At 46.2% G+C, this 19755-nt stretch overlaps 1 long non-coding RNA gene across 1 annotated transcript; it reads left to right on the top strand.

The window, feature by feature from the left end:
• Positions 1-3938: 3938 nt before the first annotated feature.
• On the top strand, positions 3939-19233 carry LOC143441304 (uncharacterized). The gene is made up of 4 exons (XR_013108587.1): positions 3939-4258; positions 7530-7587; positions 18879-18982; positions 19061-19233. It is a non-coding gene; the product is annotated as an uncharacterized LOC143441304 (long non-coding RNA).
• The last annotated feature ends 522 nt before the right edge of the window (positions 19234-19755 follow it).

Below are 19755 nucleotides of genomic sequence, written 5' to 3'. Positions count from 1 at the left end.
GCCATTCATGGTGCCTTTACTTGTAGTGTAAAGAGCTTCCCAGGGTGGAGACTCAAACTCTGCAGAAAAGCCTAGTGCAGAAGAAAGTACAGAAACTTATCTAAGACTGACGGCAAAGTCTCTTATACTTCTTTACAAGTCGTTTGGCTTAATAACAACAAGAAGAGAAAAAAAAAATGATCTAAAAACGTAAGGATTTTTACCTTCTCAAAATGAGCATATTTGATATTTTACAAGGGCTCTGTAAATTACTGCTTGAGTTCACTCCTTTGACTAAAGTCTACTTAACAGCCAGTGTCAGGTCCGAGGGAAACTTCCTTTCCCAAATTCTGGGGGCTAGACAGAACCCAGGATTCCTCAGGAACTTATGAAGCTGGTTCCCCTCTGCCTAAATGAGCCATGTCCCTTATCCTTGGCAGTAGGGACAAAGGCTATCCATGGTGTGTATTCCTATATCAAAGCACATGCGGGCTGCCAGGCTCACTCTGCATTACACGTTCCCAGATCTTCTCTTCCTAAAGCTCATGGGCTTCCCTCCCCTCAGTTGCTCATTCTTTTAACCCTGCTATTTCAAGTAGTTTGCTCTTGCTCTCTTTGTCTTCCTCTCTCTGTCTCTGTCCCCCACCCCCACTCTCTTGCATTCTCCTTCCTTCTTACCCCCCCCCCACCTCTGCTCTTCTCTGACTTCTTTGTGTCCAGTCTACTGGTTCTGTCCAGTCTTCTTTCTCTCTCTGCTCTGGACACTTCCAAATGCCTCTGGCTGTTTTCTCTCTCACATTTATGATAAAAACTTTCCCTCTAGCCACGCCGTGGAGCTGACATGTTGTCAGTTTATACATCTGGTGCCGCCGAAACCCAGGAGGGCATAAATGGATCTCTTTCTAAGGAGCCCAGCCTTTCCCAATGGAACCAAGCTGCTGATTTAACTTTTCCGACTCTCCTGAGATATGGATCATTTGTGTCTGCTGGCTTCTGCTACCTGTCTTGTTTGACTGCAAAATTTAAAGTCCATCTCTTTAGCCACTTGCCCCCCCACCGGCTCTCTTCTGCTTACTGGAGCGTCACCTTGGAGCTGCCCGCTCCGTCTCTCTCTGATCCTGGAGCCTTCTACTGCTACACCAGTTGTTCCAGTATGCCAGGTGGCGTCTCTCACACTGAGCATCTACCACATGTTAAGTGACACCTTTGCTTTGTGATTTGGGACATTTCACCCAGACAAGTCTCTCAGGCCACTTGAGATGGCTTGGCTTGAAATTCTTGTCACCAGAACATTTACTCTTCTCTCTTCCTCCTTGTTCCTTCTTCTCCTGTTCTGTCTCTGTCCCTCTGGCTGAAGCCTGCAGGTTCATCAGGCAGCCCTGTATGCCCTCCTGGGTCACTAAGATATTGAAATTCTCCCTTAGGAATAATCTTAATCAAATATACTCTATCCACCAAATATATGTCGCTCCTCATCTGAGATGTTTACTTCCAGGACAAAAATCGTCATACAAAAATTCATCCTAATCCAAACTATTGAGAGACCTCTGCTGTTGAGTCCTTAGTCTGAAAAGGAGTCACAATGACAAGCAAAGGGCTCCGTGGGACTAAGAGGTTTTATGGGTGCTAACTCAGGTGGTTTATACCACACAGTCATCTTAATCAAGATGATGGTGAAGTTACATGGCATGGCTTCTCTTCAGTAACGATGACTGCCAGCCACATGGATGCTTTCATCTTGAAGTCATTAGCCAAGATGGCAGCAAGCCACATGGTTGCTATGTACGCTCCCTCCCTCTCCCTCTTCTCTCTCCTCTTCTCCCTCTACCCCTCCCCCTCCCTGTTTCCCTCCCCCTCTCTCCTCTTCTCCCTCTCCACCTCTTCCTCTCTCCCCTCTCCCCCTTTTTTCTCCCTCCTCCCTCTCCCCCTCTCCTTTTCCCCCCTCTCCCTCTCTCCCCTCTCCCTCCCCCTCTTCCTCCTCCTTCCCCTCCCCTCTACCTCTCCCTCTCCTTCTCCCTCTCCCCCTCCCTCTGCCCCCTCTCCCTCCTCTCCTTTCCCCTCTCTCCCTCTCTCCCCTCTCCCTCCCCCCCTTCCCCTCCCCCTCCCCCTCTCCTAAATAAGAATCGAATTTAAGTCACATACAAGCATGTGGTAGCATTTAATAGCAACTTCTCTGGAAGAACATTGATCACAACCAACATGAGTTCATGTTTAAAGGAAGAATTAGTGACAGTCACTCAGAGGACATGTCTGGTAAGTGAATAGATATTCATCTGGAGATCAGCATATGGGTCAGGCACAAGGAGTTGTTGAGATTCAGACCAGGGAATGTTGCTGAGGTGCCTATTTAACATACCAAGGTGGACCAAGCCTCAAGATTCTCCCAGGATTCCTTGGCCCCTACCTGAACTTTACAGCCCAAGGGCTGGGCTTCCTCTCCCCTAGAGGCTCTTCACTATATAATGCAGACATTTTGCATTTTAACTCCCTGAAAGCTACCAATACTGAACATGTCTTCATGTGTTTAGTGCCCATTTGCTTACCTTTTGACTCTATTCAGATCCTTTGCCCATTTTTAATGGGTTGTGTCTTTTTCTGCAACTGCATCGTAATCATTTATTATGCATTCTAGATAAAAATTCTGTAGAAGGCATGTAATTTCTATAAAAGTTGTCTTCCATTCTGTTGGTTGCATTTTTTACTTTCTTAAAAGAACTCTTGAAAGCACAAACCTTTTTATTTGCTGATAATTTAGTTTCTTCTTTCCTTCATTGCTCCGGATTTTGGTGTCATATCTAAAATGTAAAACCATTAACGTACTGCTGCCTGATCCAAGGTCATGAAGATTTATATCTGTATTTCTCTTCTAGAGTCTGTAAGACTCTGTAAGTCTTTGCTTCATTTTGAGCTAATGTTTTGTAGGCACTGTAAATGGAGTAGAAACCATAAATTGAATATAGGTTTGAAGAGGATGGTTACAAAGCCCACAAAAATGCCCAGGAAAAAAATAACAGAAATGTAAGAAATACCAATAAAAGTCAAGAAAACAATGTTAGAATTGCTAATCCATATAAAAGAAAAATTCTAATGCCCAGCAGAGGAGACCATAGAGCTAAGAATCAATCCACAATTCTCTGGACCTCTTTTCCAAATGATGGCAGTCTACTGGGCCAGCCACCAGAGTGAGCATCCAGTTGGTAGGGCTAGCAAGGTGGCAGGTGTTGTCTCCCGAACGGACCAGCAGACAGAAGACAACGGACACCGGATCTCCTTCCCAACACGGCTTAGTCAGGAACCTTGAAGTATCGCGAAAGGCCCACGAACTCTAGCTCCCAGCCCTTAAATCTCTGTGTCCTCTCCAATCAGAACCTGCCACGCAGTCATTCTTGATTGGTGTTGAGTGCATACGTCACATGGCCTGATCTTACGTAATGATGAACAAGCAAAATGCATGCGCATGCGTAGTAAAGCCTAGCCTACGTGCCACCCAGGCTTCCTGAAATGGCTAGCCAACACGCCAGGGGCGTCTGGCACCCAGCCAGGCGCCATCTTGAGTTCTGCTCCCCACAGGCAGGATCTTTTCATGCAGAGGAAATGGTAAGAGTGTGGTTGGAGGAGGAGCAGGATGTGTGTTGATGCTCATGCAGCTGTTCCCTCTGGCTGGGCTCTGGAGGTCAGTGGTGTCAGGAGAGATGAGTAGAGATGGAAGGTTGGGCAGAGCCTAGAGAGAGATTCTTAGCTGTTCTGTCTGCCATACCAAATTACCTCAAATGAAGGATGTGATGACACTGATTTCTCTGGAAGCTGGGAGTCCAAAGTGTAGAAGCTGTCAGCATGGCTCCCCACCCCTGCCAGTTTTATCTGTGTGAGACACAACTCTGCCAATGATATCTGTATTTCCAGACCACTTTTTACTTTTCTAAAGGTCTCATGTAGCCCAGTGGCTTAGGTGTCATTTTGTAGCTCAGAATATCCTGACTTCCTGATCCTCCTGCCGCTTGCCTCACAGGGTGGTGTGGCCTGAGTATAAAATGTACCCTGTGGTATCAACTGTTTGAATACTTGGTCCCAAGATGTTTGAGAAGGTTATGGAACCTTTAGCAGGTGGGGCATTGCTGGAGGAAGACCATCACTGGGGGGTGGGCTTTGAGAGTTTATAGCCTAGCTGTCCGCTTAATGTTTTAACTTTGCTTCCTGAATGTAGATGCAATGTGACCAGCCAGCTTCCTGCTCCCGTAGCCTTGCCCTCGCTGCCTGTGGCCCTGTCTTTCTTGTCATGGTGAGTTCTATCACTGTGCAACTGTCAGCCAAAATAGACCCTTTCTGCTTTAAGCTGTTTTTCTCAGACTATCTTATCACAGCAACATAAAATTAATACACCATGGGAGAGGTACCAAGCACACATCCTCAGGTCGCTTGGTGGGAGTGGCTAGTGACTACAATAAGCACATATGTGATGGAGGGATGGGAAGGGGGAATACACAGTGAAGAGATGAGAGAGAAAACTGAGCCTAGTGTTCTGTGCACTGTGGAGAGAGGAGGAACTGGAGATGTACTGGAGTCGAGAAACAGGAGGATGGAGGAGCCTGCACAAATACCTGCAGCCATGGAGAGGTCTAGCCTGGGCTGTTGTCAAGAGTCATGTCTGGGTTCAAGGACCTATTGCAGCTGGGATCTATGCTCATGTCTGTGGCCCGTGTTGCCACCAAAGACCATCCAGATGTCAGTGGTCTGGGCTGCAGCCTGAGACCATGTTGATGTCTGGGGGCCATACTGACACTGGGGGGACCCAACTGATCTGAGTATCCTAAGCTGTTACTTGAGGCCATGGTGATGTCAGGCTGACCCCAGGCTGTCCTTGAGGGCCATGTCTGGGTGCATGGTCCTGCTGGGGTCTCTGTCAATGGCCATGGCCTGAGTAAGCACCAAAGGCCATGTGGATATCAGTGGCCTGAGCTGCCACCGAAGACCGTGTGACTGTCTGAGGGTCATGCCACCAATGGAGGACATACTGATCTGAGTGGCCTGCTCCATGCTGCTGCCAGGGGTCATGTCTGTGTCCATGGTCCTATCCCAGCCAGGGTCTGTATTGAAGACCAAGGCCTGTATTACTACCGAAAGCCATGCAGACGTCCCTGGTGTTGTGCTGAGCTGACTTTTTACCAGCTACCACACTTGGGAGAGCTAGTCCTCATGGTGTAGGTGCAGGAGAGCTGTCAGGCTGACCAACTCAGCTTTCTCTCAGGCCCAGATCCAGGGCTCTGAGTTGGGCCAGCCCAGCATCTACCCCATCTATGAACTGCTGGAGCATGTGAAAGAGCCAGTCCCACAGAGGCAAGGCTACAGGACCACAGAGCAACGGCAGGATATCCCAGAGGAGTTCTGGTGAGGATCCAGTCTTGCTAGTGTAGCAGAAGACAGAGGCCTCGAACCAGACCAACGACTCAGTGCGATGAACATTTGCAAGTAAAGAAGTGTGGACAAAAGTGTAGACTGAGTGACACACTGTGACACACTACAGCTTCCACAGCAAGATGCTTTAAAAATTCTTTTTTATTTACTAATTTTTTTCATTTTGTTTTGTTTTCTTTTGACAGGTAAGTTGCAAGGGCAGTGGGTGGATATGAAAGGACAGGGAGATGGGCGGGATTGTGTTGTGTGGTGTGAAATTCACAAGAATCAATATAAAGTTAAAAACAATTAACGTATCGTGCTAACTTATCTCATTAAGTTTTGAGAGAGGATCTCAGTTTGCCCAGGTTTGCTTGAACTTTCAATTCTCCTGTCTTGGTTGGATGTAAGGCCTAAGCTCCTGGGCCCTGTGTTGTCTTCCTTTGTGGATTACAAATGGCTGTCTTCTTGTTGTGTCCTTGGCTGGCATGCGGTTCCAGTGGCTTTACATCTTATAGAGACAGCAGTCCTACAGATTAAAGTTCTACTCTTCTGGCCTCATTTAACCTCACCGGCTCCCTTAAAGGTTCCATCTCTGCAGAGGGCACAAAGTCCTTGTGCTCACAGACAAGCACTGCAGAAGTCAAACACACAGGCTTCCTTCAAAGGAAGAAACTGTTTACGTGTCCTGGAATGCCAGGAATGGATGTAGTTTATAACCTAATGCTCCTTTGCTCCCGATGAGCCAGGCTCCACCCATATCCTCCAGAATAATAGGCTCATCCCAGACTCCCCTCCCGGTCCAAACCCCTGAGCTTTACTTGTGCCTTGAGATGCCATTTGTACTTTACAGCAGCCTAAGTGTCTTCTATGTTATTTTAGGACCAGGCCAATCCTGACTCTCACCGCCTTATGTTTGCCTCATGGGTAATTTTCCCCAGACCCTTACCTTAAACATTGTTTCTAATTCAACAGAACCCAGCTTACAGATGTAGCCATATGTCCTTTGTAAAGTGCTTCAGTGTAAACATGTTTTAAGTTTTGTTGTACTCGGGACAGCTGAGCTAATTGTTTTCAGAAAAACCTTTATTTCCCCAAATTGTACTTTGCTTAAGTATGGCTACATTTAACAAACTAGTGTCAGTCCCTCAAAGTTGTAGCTGAGCACAGGTTACCTAAGCTGTGTGGGTTTCACTCTTTTCTTTTAATTTATTATTATTATTAATCATTCCATTCATTCACATCTCAAATGATATCCCACTTCCCAGTTACCCCTCCACAAGCCCCCCATCGCTCAAACTTCCTCTCCTCCCTCCCCTTTGCCTCTATGAAGGTGCTCTCCCACCCACCCTCTCCCATCCCTCCCCTCCAGCATCTTCCTACACTGGGGCACCAAACCTCCACAGGACTAAGGGACTCCCCTCTCCTTGATGTTAGACAAGGCCATTCTCTGCTGCCTATGTATCAGGAGCCATGGATCCCTCCCTGTACACTCCTTGGTTGGTGGTCTAGTCCCTGGGAGCACTGGGTCGTCTGGCCAGCTGATGTTGTTCTTCCTATGGAGTTGCAATCCCCCTCAGCTCCTCTAGTCCCTCCGCCAGCTCCCCCACCAGGGTCTCTGAGCTCAGTCTGTTGGTTGGCTCAGAGCATCCTCATCTGCATTGGTCAGTTGCTGGTTGAATCTCCCAAGGAGCAGTCACACCAGGTTCCTGTCAGCAAGTACCTCTTGGCAGTGGCAATGGTATAAGGTTTGGTGTCTGCAGACAGGATGGATCCCCAGGTGGGGCAGTCCCTGGATGGCCCTTCCTTCAGTCTCTACTCAATTTTTTTTTTTTTTTTTTGTCCCTGTTATTTTGGACAGGAACATTTCTGGGTTAAAAACTTTGAAATGGGTGTGTGACCCCATTCCTCAACCAGGGGCCATGCCTATCTATTGGAGGTGGTCTCTATCTCCCTTCTCTGCGAAAATCATCCTTGTTGGGTCCCAGGAGCTTCTCATTTCCCTGGTGTCTGGGACCCTCCAGTGGCTATCCCCAGTTCCTCATCCTTCCCTGCTACATATTTTTATTTGATTTTATGACCCTCTGTACCTTTCCTCTGTCCTATTCAGTACCTGATACTAACCCCCTTATTTCCTCCCCCTCCTCTCTCCCTCCCAGGTGCCTGCTCGCTCCGTCATCCTGAGTGAGGTAACCCAGACACAAAAGAACACACATGGTATGTACTCACTGATAAGTGGATATCAGTTCAAAATCTGACAATGCCCATGATACAACCCACAGACCATATGGAGTTTAAGAGGAAGGAAGACCAGGGTGTGGATGCTTCAGTCCAGCATTGAGGGGGAACAGGATGATCGCGGGGGTGGAGGGTGGGGGTTGGAGTGAGTTTCATTCTTACCTCCCTGTGACTGTTGTAAAGCCTGTAGGAACCTCCCACAGATCTCCAAATATAGTCATGTAAGGTAATAGGGCTGTAACGGAGCCTAATACAATTGAAGGTATGCTTGCCTATACTGGTTACTCCTCTCATTGCTATTTTCAAATACCTAACAAGAAAAACTTAAGGTAGGAATAATTCATTGAGCTCACAGTTGGAGGGGAAACATGGTGACCAGAGGCCCCATGGTAGTAGACAGCTCCATGACTATGGGTGACTCTGTATACAGTATCTGCTTGTTCAGTGTTGGGGTCCACACTAGGCCCACGTTGGGGTGGCCAAAAAACGTCGCAGCCCAGGCAAAATGTTGAGGCCCGGGGCCGACCCACGTTTGGGCAGCCACTGTATCCCGGCCCAAGCTGCTGCTCCAGTCTGCAGGTCGGGGTTCAGCAAGAGCGAGGGTGAGGGCAGACTTGAAGAATGGAGACCAGACAGGGTGTGATTCAATCCTGTTTATTCTTCAGTCTCTCTTCCTCTAAGTGTCTCCTTCTCTGTCTCCTCTGTCTGCTGTGTCTGATTCTCTGATCTCAGTCTGATTCTGATCTGTCTCTGCCTTTTATATGTCTCACTTCTAAGCCACGCCTCTAAGTTACACCTTTAATCATGCCCTTAGGTCTTGTCTCTAACTCTGATCTCTATACTTCTAAATCATACTTCTAAGTCACACACCTTTAATCTCACACACCTTTAATCTCACACACCTTTAATCTCACGCACCTTTAATCTCAAGGTATCTAAACCAAGATTATCGGAGTGTGCTCAGCTGTTGTAGGCTATTGTAATCCAAGTCTCATGTCAGGGTATATGGCTCAAGATGGCTGCAAAGCTGATAGCCGCTTTCTGCTAAAAGTCGGCCCCCAACAGTTCAGATCCTAGCAGATGAGGAAGCAGAGAGAGAAGAATGCTGGTGTCTGGGCCCCCAGGAGATTGTGTGCTGGTATGTTCAGGGTGGGTCTTCCTTTCCATTTAATTCTCTCTGTAAATACTCTCACAGACACAACCTGAGGTATATTGAACATGGGCATGTTCTGGGCATACCTTAATCCAGTCAAGTCAAGTTAAGGCTTTTTACTTTAACTGAATTTTATCTCCCGAATTTTACCCTGAAGGGTCACAGATAGGACATGCCACTTTGAAAGTCTATCCTGTCAGTAATGGAGATTCTTAGAGAGAAGTCTGGAGGGAAGCAAAGCTGAGCCAGAAAGTTACGGCAGTAACACAGGTTGGAGATGGTGGTGGTTTGAACTAATGGCATTGGGAATGCAAAGAAGTGAGAGATGTCAGGGAGCTGGCTGGGACTGGTGGAGAGGAGGAAGAGCTGGTGGACAAGATGCTCTTCCCGGAGGTAGCAGAGGTAGCTAGAATCGTGTTCTTGGGCAGCTGGTGAGTGTCCAAGTTGAGTTGCTGGTGGAGCATGTCGGATGTGAAATAAGAACAAATGGACCCAATGAAAGGTGGTGGGGGAGCTTGGTGCTCTTGGCTTTAATGGAAGGATGCCATCCAAGTCTCCGGAGGTCTGTGCCGGTCAAACTTCCTCCACAAAGGAGCACAAACAATATCAAGACCTTTGTGCTCACTAAGCAAAAATAAATAATGCAATCTGAAGTTCACAATGCAATCGAGAAATTAGCAAGCAATCACACCGGGCATGTAGAAAGAGCACTCGGAACACAGATACACGATAGAAAGGATGAGCTCTGCCACACTTCTGAAGGGTGAAAAAGGAGAACAGACTGGAAGGGTTTTTACATTTAGATCTTGTTTAATCGCTCGTGAGGAGAGCAAGCCCTTTGGCTGAGACCGACAAGGCTGGTAGAGGAGCCGATGTTGCAGAGGGGCTAAGAGGAATTAGGTCTTAGGAGGTGAGCAGACTCTTGCCTGCTGCTTCCAACTTCCCTGTGCCAGGACTTGCCCCTCTGCAAGGCAGAGAGGATTCTGGGAGTCTTGTTGCCTGCACTGAGTTGTGAAGGTAGGGATGTGGAGAGAGACAAGAGATAGCTCCATCCTCAGTCTTCCCCTATCATTAAAGCGTTCTGTCTTTGTGCACTTCCTGTTTCTACTTCTTCTAACACTTGTTTTGGAGAAAGCTTTAGTGTGGCTTATAAAAGAGAAGAAGAAGAAAACCCTCACATAAATCTGGGGTAACTGGCCTGTTTTTGAGTTAAGGCGGCTGTCATCTTTCTTGCTTTGATTTGCATGTTGGTCGAACAGGCTCATACTTTTAAACGAAAATTCTGAATTGGAATGCAAACAGACAGAGAGAGTTTTCTTTGAGCTGAATTCTGATAGGTGACATTGGAACGGCCAACAAGCCAGTATGAAAGAGTAAGCAGCGGGAGCTGCCTCACTTCTTCAAACATGGCCGCTGGGAATACAGAGCTGGAAGCTGCTGTATGCAGATGTGAAACAAGGAGTCCTGACTTCCGCTGCTTCACATCTGGGCATTCAGAGTTTTATGGGGCCTTGGTAAAGCCCGCCTCCGATAGACACCCCTCTGACACAGCCCCCTAAACCCAGAAGAGAGAAGGGATAAAATCTTGAGGTCCTGGGTCCGTTTTGCTTTTGGTACCAAGCTTTCGGTTCTCTTAGCCTCCCAGGAGCTTGTCTCCTCGTCTTAGTCAGAAAGGCTGCCTGAGCAAGACGTCCCAGAGTGTGTGGCTTAAGCAATAGACAACTATTTTTCAGTTCCAGATGCTGGACATGCAAGAGCAAGGGTCAGTGGGCTCTCCTTGACTTGCACATGGCCTCCTCTTACCCTGTCTTAACGCTGATGTGTGCATTTCCTAGTTTCTCTCCTTTTTCTAGAAGGACAGCAGTCCTATCAGATTAGGTCTCTGCTCATCATTTCGATGGACCTTATTCACCTCTCAAAGTCTTGTTTCCTACTGGAAATAGATTTTGGGAGAGGAGAGACACTCAGCAGTCTCCCCTTAACGTCCTCAGGAGGGAATTCTCTGGATGAAGTTCCACCTCTCCCACAGCTCTTTCTGTGTTCTCATACCAGGTGGCTTCAGGGGTCACCCCTCGCTTGTTAGAATTATCTAGCGGCTGAGGACTGAGGAGCCAGCTTTTCACTTTGAATAAACTTGGTCTTGGTTTCCTCACTGATATAATCTCTAAGGAGGCCCCCTAGTTCTCATCTCAGAATTATCGTGAGGAAGAAAGGACTCATTTTTAAACGTAGAGTCTAGCCTTTGAGAGATACCGAGGGCTACTGTTACCTCTTATTCAGGGTCTCTGGCTTCTGTCATTGCATCTATTTCTCTTCTGAAACAGGGTTCCCTCCTAGGCTGGCCTGGAACTTGCCATCCTCCTGTGTCAGCCTTTCTAATACGGAGATTAAAGGCGTGTGTCACCAGGTCTGGCTTCCAGCTGTTTAAATGTTCTCTCTTTTCCAGCTGCTTCTTTGATTCTTCTGGCCTAGGCATGGACGCCACCCAGTGATAGCCACTTCATTCTCACCAACTTGATTTTTAATATAAAGACCCATAGTGATTTAAAAAAAAAAAAAAAAAAAAAAAAAAAAAACCATGGTATTTGGGTCACAGTTCCTACAGGAAGGAACTTAAAAGTTCCCTACTCATCATTTTGTCTGATTGGTCAAGGAAACCTAGTTAGTTCTTTCTCCAATCACGCAGGCCCAGCCTTGGTTTAGTCATCCAAGTCTGGGAAAGAACCATCTTCTTCTTCACTCAGTAGCTGGGCAAGGAAGGGTGAAAGCCAGGAAAGGAGCACAAGGAGGCACCGCCCCTGTGCTGACATCATCAGTATGTGCTGCCAGGAAAGGAGCACAAGGAGGCACCGCCCCTATGCTTACATCATCAGTATGTGCTACCACATCACGTCTCTGCCTTCCCATGAGGAGCTTTCTTTCCCAGACACATCAGACTGAACAACCTTTTAAAACGGCTTTTTTCCTCTCTTCCTTAGCCCCTGAGCACCTGACTGCCCCTCTAGCCACTCTCAGGGAACTATCTCCATGAACTCTTGTTTATCTCCTGGAAATTCTCCACAGAGACTTTAGTCCTTTACTTACTTGAGCTCCAGGACCCGGTGAGACACTCTGTATAATGGTTCGGCTGTTTCCTTTGCTGACTGCTAACCAGCCTGAGGTTCCTCTTACTATATGCCTCAGATTTCCGACTTCTGGACTTCAGCAGATTCTTAAGTATCTGAGACTATGTGCTTCTACAAGACAGAGACAACATTCTTCAAAGTGACCAGAAAGAACTGTTTAAGTGATTACCAACAAAGGTGGAATTGTGGGATGTGTATTTTCACACAGTGAGGGATCCAGTTGAGGTTATGACCCTACTCAGAGTATAGCTAACTTTCAGTACGAGAAGGGTTAAGAAGTCTGCCCCTTTGGTACTGTGAATGTTTATCTGTGAAGGGAAAATGCAACTACCTTCAGAATGTCATAGTTGGAGAGACAGGAAGCTACAAAGCCACAATGTGAAGCCAGAATTTCCTGAGTTTGATAGAGGAAATCAAAGCGTGTTATAGAAAATAGTCAACACTTGGTGTTTGCTGGCTATTTTCCCCTCTGAAAGCTGAGACTACTAGAAATCTGTAGCAAGTGGTAGCAGGTGCCATGGGTCAACAACAAAGCCCAGATGATGACCCAGATTGGCCCAGTGCTGTGCCTTCAATGAAACAGGTTAAGTAACTGCCACTGCTCTGAGGGTGCAGAGCCAGTGATGGCAAGGCTCTTTGTTAAGCACAGGGAATGATCTATTTGGTTCTCACCTTAGTGCTGGCTCAGTTTCAAGGGTTTGGACTTGGTTTCATAGACTAACTTGAGAAATTTTGTTTAGCAGATAGAGTCTCTGTAGCCAAGGCTGGTACACATTTCTGCCTTAGCTTCCCCAGTTCTGGAATTATAGTTGTGAGCCACCATGTCTGGCAGAGAGATTTTTATATATCTGGATTGAATGAGGTTTACTTTCTTATTTGATTTCTGTCCCAGAGTGGGCAAAAGAAGGTGAAGAGGCTCCCAAGGCTGAATTTAGTTTAGTGAAGCTCATTTGTGTGTGCCTGTGGTGGGAGGTGTATGCACTGAGGGACACGTATTTGATAGAGACTTGTTCTTCCTGGAGCAGAGTTGTCCTAATATCAATTACCAGGAAGGCTTTGATCACTTTGTTGGAAGCATGAACTACTTGTTACAGTTGCATGTTAAGAACTCAGAAGTCAGTTTCCTATTATTAAGAACTGATTCTGAGACATTCTTGGTATAAAATTCAGCCTGGAAACCAGTTATAACAAGAAATTCAACTACAGAAAATCCATGGTAATCCCCCTGCCCCAATTTCACCTTTAGACTTGAAGAAATCTAGGGAGAGTTTATATTGAACGGCACAAAGATATCTTTCTTGTAAATCTCTTCACAGGAATAAATCTTTTAAAGTCTCTTCTTGTAAAGTCTCCCCCATATCCCCTGATGGAAACTGAAGAGGGTATGAAGGGTAAGGGACCTAACTCCTGCATTATCTTCCCTACAGTCAGTAAGTTCTTGTTGTAGGGAACTCCCTCCTTCCCTGCAAGCTGACTATGGAGGCCCTCTTTCACCTTGTGTGGTAGTCAGTTTTCAGCTATAACAAATGGCCTTATACAGTAAAATGTTGGCTCACTGTTTGGTAGTTTCACTCCATGGTCATTTGTCCTGGTGCTTGTGGATCTGTGGTGTGGGCAGCACTTCTCAGGGGAGTGGGTGGTAGAGCAAAGCCAAGCATCTTATCTCAGAGAGTGGGAGAAACAAAGAGGGTCCCCAAAATCCGACTGGAAAGTGCACTTCCATGGATCTAAGAATTTTGGAACTAGGTCCTATCTCCAAGTCCGAATAACATCACCCTGGACACCAACATGCTGATGCAAAGCCTCTGGAAGTGGTTGGGTAGGGGCAGCGCAGAGGGTGGGGTGGTACTCTAAACCCAAGCTTTAGCACCTCACAACCTGGTCGGTCTTTCCTTCAAAGACAAACTCCTCTACAGAAGCCTTTTACCTAAAATCTTAGTGAGATATTTTTCTATATTATGAGCTATATAAACACTTTTTGTGTGTAAGGTTGGATATGTTAGGTATGTCGTTACTACCTTTAAAAAACACATTTACTTTTCCTTGTATATGTAAAACAGACTAAAGAAATGTTAGAATTTTGGCTTGGTAAGTGGGTGTTTGTACACCAGTTTCTCCAGGTTCTGATCTACCAACGTCTATCTGGGTGACATGGGCTGATTTCCTAAACTATTTAGATTCCTGGAGTAAAAGAAAATGGGAGAACTAATTGTGTTCCATTTCACTGGCCAATGTTAGTAATTATTTCCATCTTAGCAATACTTGTCAGGATGTTTTTTATAATAATTACTTATTTTGTTAAAAACTTCTATGGACGTGTTTAATGGGTCTCAAGGGTTTTGTTGCTGTCAGGAGATGAAACTGAGTTCTCTTCAGGTTTGTGGGATGGCTGTGGAACCCTGCATCTAACCACAGAGGTTGACAAGAGCAGTGTCACTGGATCTGAGGCAGACAAAGCACACTGCCCCCATCCTCTGCTTTCTCCTCCAGAGCTCTTGTCATTAGAACCCAGATGCCATGCTAGAGGAAGCCCATACCCCAGAGAGACCACGTGAAAGCCCTATGGCCAACAGTGTCAATCAAGGTCTCAGTTAGCAGCTTCTTTCAAACACACTACAGTGAGTCCATGTGACTCCTCAGGCATGGTCTGGCTGCCGTGAAACCCCAGTGACAGCGACCTCAAGAGCCAGGCCAGGGCATAGAAGTCATGTGGTCCCATCTGTTGTGACTTTTCTGTCTGTCTGTCTATCATCTATCTATCTATCTATCTATCTATCTATCTATCTATCTATCTATCTCTTTGTTTCTTTCTTTGTTTCTTTCTTTCTTTGTTTCTTTCTTTCTTTCTTCCTCCCCCCTCCCCCTTTGGTATGTAGTAAAAAAAAGAAACCAAAAACCTCATTCTTGGGAGGATAAAAGTACAGTGGATTGCTCCTCGTGACTCCATGTATTGAATTCAACATGGACCATTCGAGGTAGGAGTAGGGAGGTCTGAGAATTGACAGCTGGTAAGAGCAATCCTTCAGACTGCCTTTGTGTCTCCAAATTCACTAGTAGATAAACATTACAAAGATCAACACAGAAAACAGTACATGAGGGAAACACAACATGCTAAGGGCAGGTCTCTTTAATAGACTCTTACAGAATCAGTGGGAAAGGAATGCTGTTGACTCCTCAGACTTGCCAGGCACCGAGTGGTGTACTTATCCAAAGCCACATATATAATTATGACGGCACTACAATTATATCTAGATGACAGCCTCTGACACAGCCTTGCCATCTGGGTTTGAAATGTAGCCCTGTTATGTTGTTGACTGTGTATTTGGTGCTCCCTAGTCTTGAATTTAGGGGGTCAGTTCTGCCTTGCCTGAGCCTCTCAGAAGGCACTTAGAATTCTCTCCTTGGGTCAGTGGAGGAAAAGTTCCCTGTGGGTATTTTCCTAAAAGAGTAGGAAAAGCTATCACCTCTCTCTGGACCTCTGGACAGGGTGACCTCTCACACAGATGACAAGGGGCCTCAGAATCATCACACTCTGGGAATTCTAGCTATTGATCTGGACTCTCTCCATTGCTACACTATGTATCCTGTAAAGGTGCATACAGCTGTCAAGCTTGCCATTCCAGCCTAGCTGAGTGCCATGGCTGCCACTTACCTGGCTTAACTATTTCAAGTGAAACCAAAAGGGAACTCTGTGAGGGGTGTAAGGGGACCAGGAAGAGGTGGGATGGGGGACAAGAGAGGTGCATATGAGCACTGCGCAGTGATACATATACATGGAAAATGTCACAAGAAACATATTTTGTATGACTATTAAAATATTCATGAACAAGAAAACCAACAAGAACTATTTCAATAGCTTTCTGGATCCCACAAGCTTCCACTGAAGTCTGGTTCCTTTTGCTTCTCTGAGCAGTCATTTCTCCTTATTCTTCCACTACATTCCTAGCTTACACATGCTCCTTTGGTTTTCAGGAGGACAACCATTGGCCTTTTGATCTCTCTTGAATGTCTTTTGTCCCTGACAGAAGTATGTGGTTTCCTACTCTAAGTCATTTCTCCCCATTCCTTGATAATCAAGCTTCTCAATGACACACTCCTTGGTAAACACAAAAGAACTCTAAAACAAAACGTGTATTGCAATTATTGTTTGCATGCCTTGCTCATCCACCCCATAGGACCCTTTGAAGAACTCTTTATCTCACAGATATGTATCAATATTTGTGAATGAAAAGAAGCAGACTATCACCTGAAAAGCTTAGCTTCTACAGAAGCATGAGAATTTACCAAACAGATTTCTAGAAAATTTCAGCGTCTATTTGTGTGCTGGCTAGGGTTTTTTTTGTTGTTGTTGTTTTTTGTTTTTTGTTTGTTTGTTTGTTGTCATCTTGACTCACAAGCTAGACTTATCAGATCTCAATAGAGAAAATGCCTCCATAAGATCTGTCTGGAAGGCATTTTCTTAGTGATCGATAGGGGAGGAACCAACCCCCTGTGGGTGAGGCCATCCCTGGGATGGTGGTCCTGGGTTCTATAAGAAAGTAGGCTGAGCAAGCCATTTAGAGCAAGCTAGTAGACAACGCCCCTCCACAGCTTCTGCATCAGCTCGGGCCTCCAGGTTCTTGCTCTGCTTGAGTTCTTGTTCTGACTTCCTTTGATGATGAATGGATGGATACACAAGTGTAATCCAAACAAACCCTTTCCTCCCCAACTTGCTTTTTTAGTCATGGTGTTTTGTCCCAGCAATAGAAACCCTAAAACAACTGACTTATTCTTAAAAAAAAAAAAAACTGTTTAATTTGTGTATATAAGGGTTTTGCTTGCATGCATATATGTGCAGTGCCTGAAGTCAGAATAGATGGCGGATCCCCTGGAACTGGAGTTATGAATGGCTATAAGCTACTGTGTGGGTGCTGGGAACTGAACTTGGGTGCTCTGCAAGAATAACAAGTGGTCTCAACTGCTGAGCCATCCTTCAGCTCCCAACCTGGCTATTCTTTAAGCTTAGAATGTCTACACCTGAAGGGAAAATTCCTCAGGCTGATAAACCCTAAGAAATAGCTTTATGCCATGAAATGTCTTAATGCATGGGCCTGGCTTAATTCTGACTTTATTTGTACACAATTTTCTGTATGCCTTTAGATGCCTGCTTATGTGGATATCAGGACAACCATGTGTGCCAGTTGAGGTACACATGAAAAAACCTCAAATTCAGAGAAACAAAGGCACTTACCCAAGGTCACACAGCTAACATCAGAACTAGGGATAGAACCTAGATCAGCCCCTTTCTGACAATACCATGCCTTTGTGATCTCATGTCCCTGATCTCCTCCCTCCATGCCCCGAGGCTGAGCTGTGTGGAATACACAGCTTAGAGTATCTGGCTAAACTGTGATCTAGAGGCTCTACGGTGGTTGTAGTATTCTTTTCCTTCCTTCCTTTCCCTTCCTTCCTTCCTTCCTTCCTTCCTCCCTTCCCTTCCCTTCCCTTCCCTTCCCTTCCCTTCCCTTCCCTTCCCTTCCCTTCCCTTCCCTTCCCTTCCCTTCCCTTCCCTTCCCTTCCCTTCCCTTCTTCCCCTTCCCCTTCTTCCCCTTCCCCTTCTTCCCCTTCCCCTTCTTCCCCTTCCCCTTCTTCCCCTTCCCCTTCTTCCCCTTCCCCTTCTTCCCCTTCCCCTTCTTCCCCTTCCCCTTCTTCCCCTTCCCCTTCTTCCCCTTCCCCTTCTTCCCCTTCCCCTTCTTCCCCTTCCCCTTCTTCCCCTTCCCCTTCTTCCCCTTCCCCTTCTTCCCCTTCCCCTTCTTCCCCTTCCCCTTCTTCCCCTTCCCCTTCTTCCCCTTCCCCTTCTTCCCCTTCCCCTTCTTCCCCTTCCCCTTCTTCCCCTTCCCCTTCTTCCCCTTCCCCTTCGTCCCCTTCCCCTTCTTCCCCTTCCCCTTCTTCCCCTTCCCCTTCTTCCCCTTCCCCTTCTTCCCCTTCCCCTTCTTCCCCTTCCCCTTCTTCCCCTTCCCCTTCCCCTTCCTCCCTCCCTCCCTCCCTTCCTTCCTTCCTTCCTTCCTTCCTTTTTTCCCAGATGACGTCCTGAGCCTCTGCTAGCTCTCTTGCACTCTGGGTGGGTGTCTCTTCAAAGCAGGTGACAGGGCTTGGCAGTGACCTGACTCTGATCCACGGAGATATATCTGGATACTTTGAGTTTACAGAAAAATCAAGGTCATTCTCAAACAAAATACTCCATGTTAATTATCAGATGTCCCAGAATTCTCTGCTTCCTTTGGTTATTCTATCACCATTTACTTAGGACTAAGTATACCACATTGAGTAAAAAAGCTGGGTCTCTACCCCAGGAGCTTTGATTGTTTGCTTCCATAGCTGATGATATTCACAGGAGCAACATACAATATCCTGGTGTCTTGCTACTTGGACTAGGGTTTCTCAAAGTCACATGCACTTAGCCCCAGTGTGATGCAAAGCAATCTGTGGGAATGAAGAGATGAAAAGCCATCCTTAGCTTATCTCAGTGTTTCTTCACTTCTATGTTGAGTATTCCTAAAATGTAACAGTACATATAACACTATAGACGCACATATGTAGTATACCTTCAATTTTATTTTTATTGGCTACAAATTCCTGATTTAAGAAAAGGGTGGAAACCATTGACTAAGAAAAAAGAAAGCTAGCCAGTCATAGTGAGTGATACATACCTGTAATCCCAGCTCCATGGAACAGGAGGATCTGGGGTTGTTAGCCTGGGCTACACAGTGAGACTGTGGCTCAACAAGGAGAAGTCGGGTAGGGAAAAGGGGAGGGGGAGGGGAGGGGGAGAAGAGGGGAGGGGGAGGGGGAAGGGGAGGGGGAAGGGGAGAGGGAGGGGAGGAGTTGTTTTGCCCAGCCATGCTTTTCATCCTTTTCCTCCATTCCGAAATCTATGAGCTCCTGATGGCATTTTCTAGGTATGGTCTCTGATTACACGCAAAGTGACAGTGCTTGCTTCTGCCCCTTTCCAGGATGCCTCAGCTCCTCTGAGAAGAGGCAGGAAGCCAAGAGAAAGGAGGAGTGAGTTACCCAACGTTCACTGATTCATCCCCAAAACATGGCTCTACCAGAGCTAGTGGGTATATTCTTCAGTCCAGTTCTTGCATGCTTGTTTCTCGGCTCCTGTGAAATGATGTTTCCTGTTCTTTGCCAGATAAACCAGAGCAATGAGAATCAGCCTAAAGTCGACAGCTCTACCTCCATGGTTATACTGAAATTTGAAGAAACTTGTCTATTCAAAATAATCACTGCTTGTGCAAAAATGGAGCAGCACTTGCCCAGGGTCATGAGAGATTTCCGAAGACTCTCCTCATGACCAGGAAAGCCACTGAGGATGACCTTGGGAAGAGCTGAGGTCCTGGTCCTCCTGGTTGAGTTCCCCACAGCCTTTCTCATACCCAGCAGCTCCATGGATAGGAAACCCTATGGAGGCCCTGTCTGGGAGTAAGCGTTCAGTTGCCTTTCCATTACCGGGAGTATTTCAGCTTCTTTTTACAGCAAGGTGTACCTAAGTCTTCACAGTATGCAGAAGCCTGAGCATAGAATTTAGATAGGAATTCCCAATTAAGAAATATTCTTTAATCATACTTTTAAATGCTACCATGATATATGTCCTTTCTTTTCTTTTAAAAGCACTTCTCAGTACACCATGTCTTTTCATTTCATGCTACTCTTTCGGGTAAAAAAAACTAATCCCAGGATAGTTATGAATCCACCCAAACCCACATCCTCCCAACTCTCATACGCAAATCTTCTAAGAACTTCTTGACTCTAGCTTGGTAATAATTCTGAGTACTCATGTTTAAGAAGACATATTCAACAACACACAGTTAACTGTGACCAGCAAGG

The sequence above is a fragment of the Arvicanthis niloticus genome, chromosome 2 (assembly GCF_011762505.2).
Source record: "Arvicanthis niloticus isolate mArvNil1 chromosome 2, mArvNil1.pat.X, whole genome shotgun sequence".
Lineage (NCBI taxonomy): Eukaryota > Metazoa > Chordata > Mammalia > Rodentia > Muridae > Arvicanthis > Arvicanthis niloticus.
The sequence above is the reverse complement of the archived record's forward strand: the minus strand, read 5'-3'. Positions and strand labels throughout refer to the sequence as shown.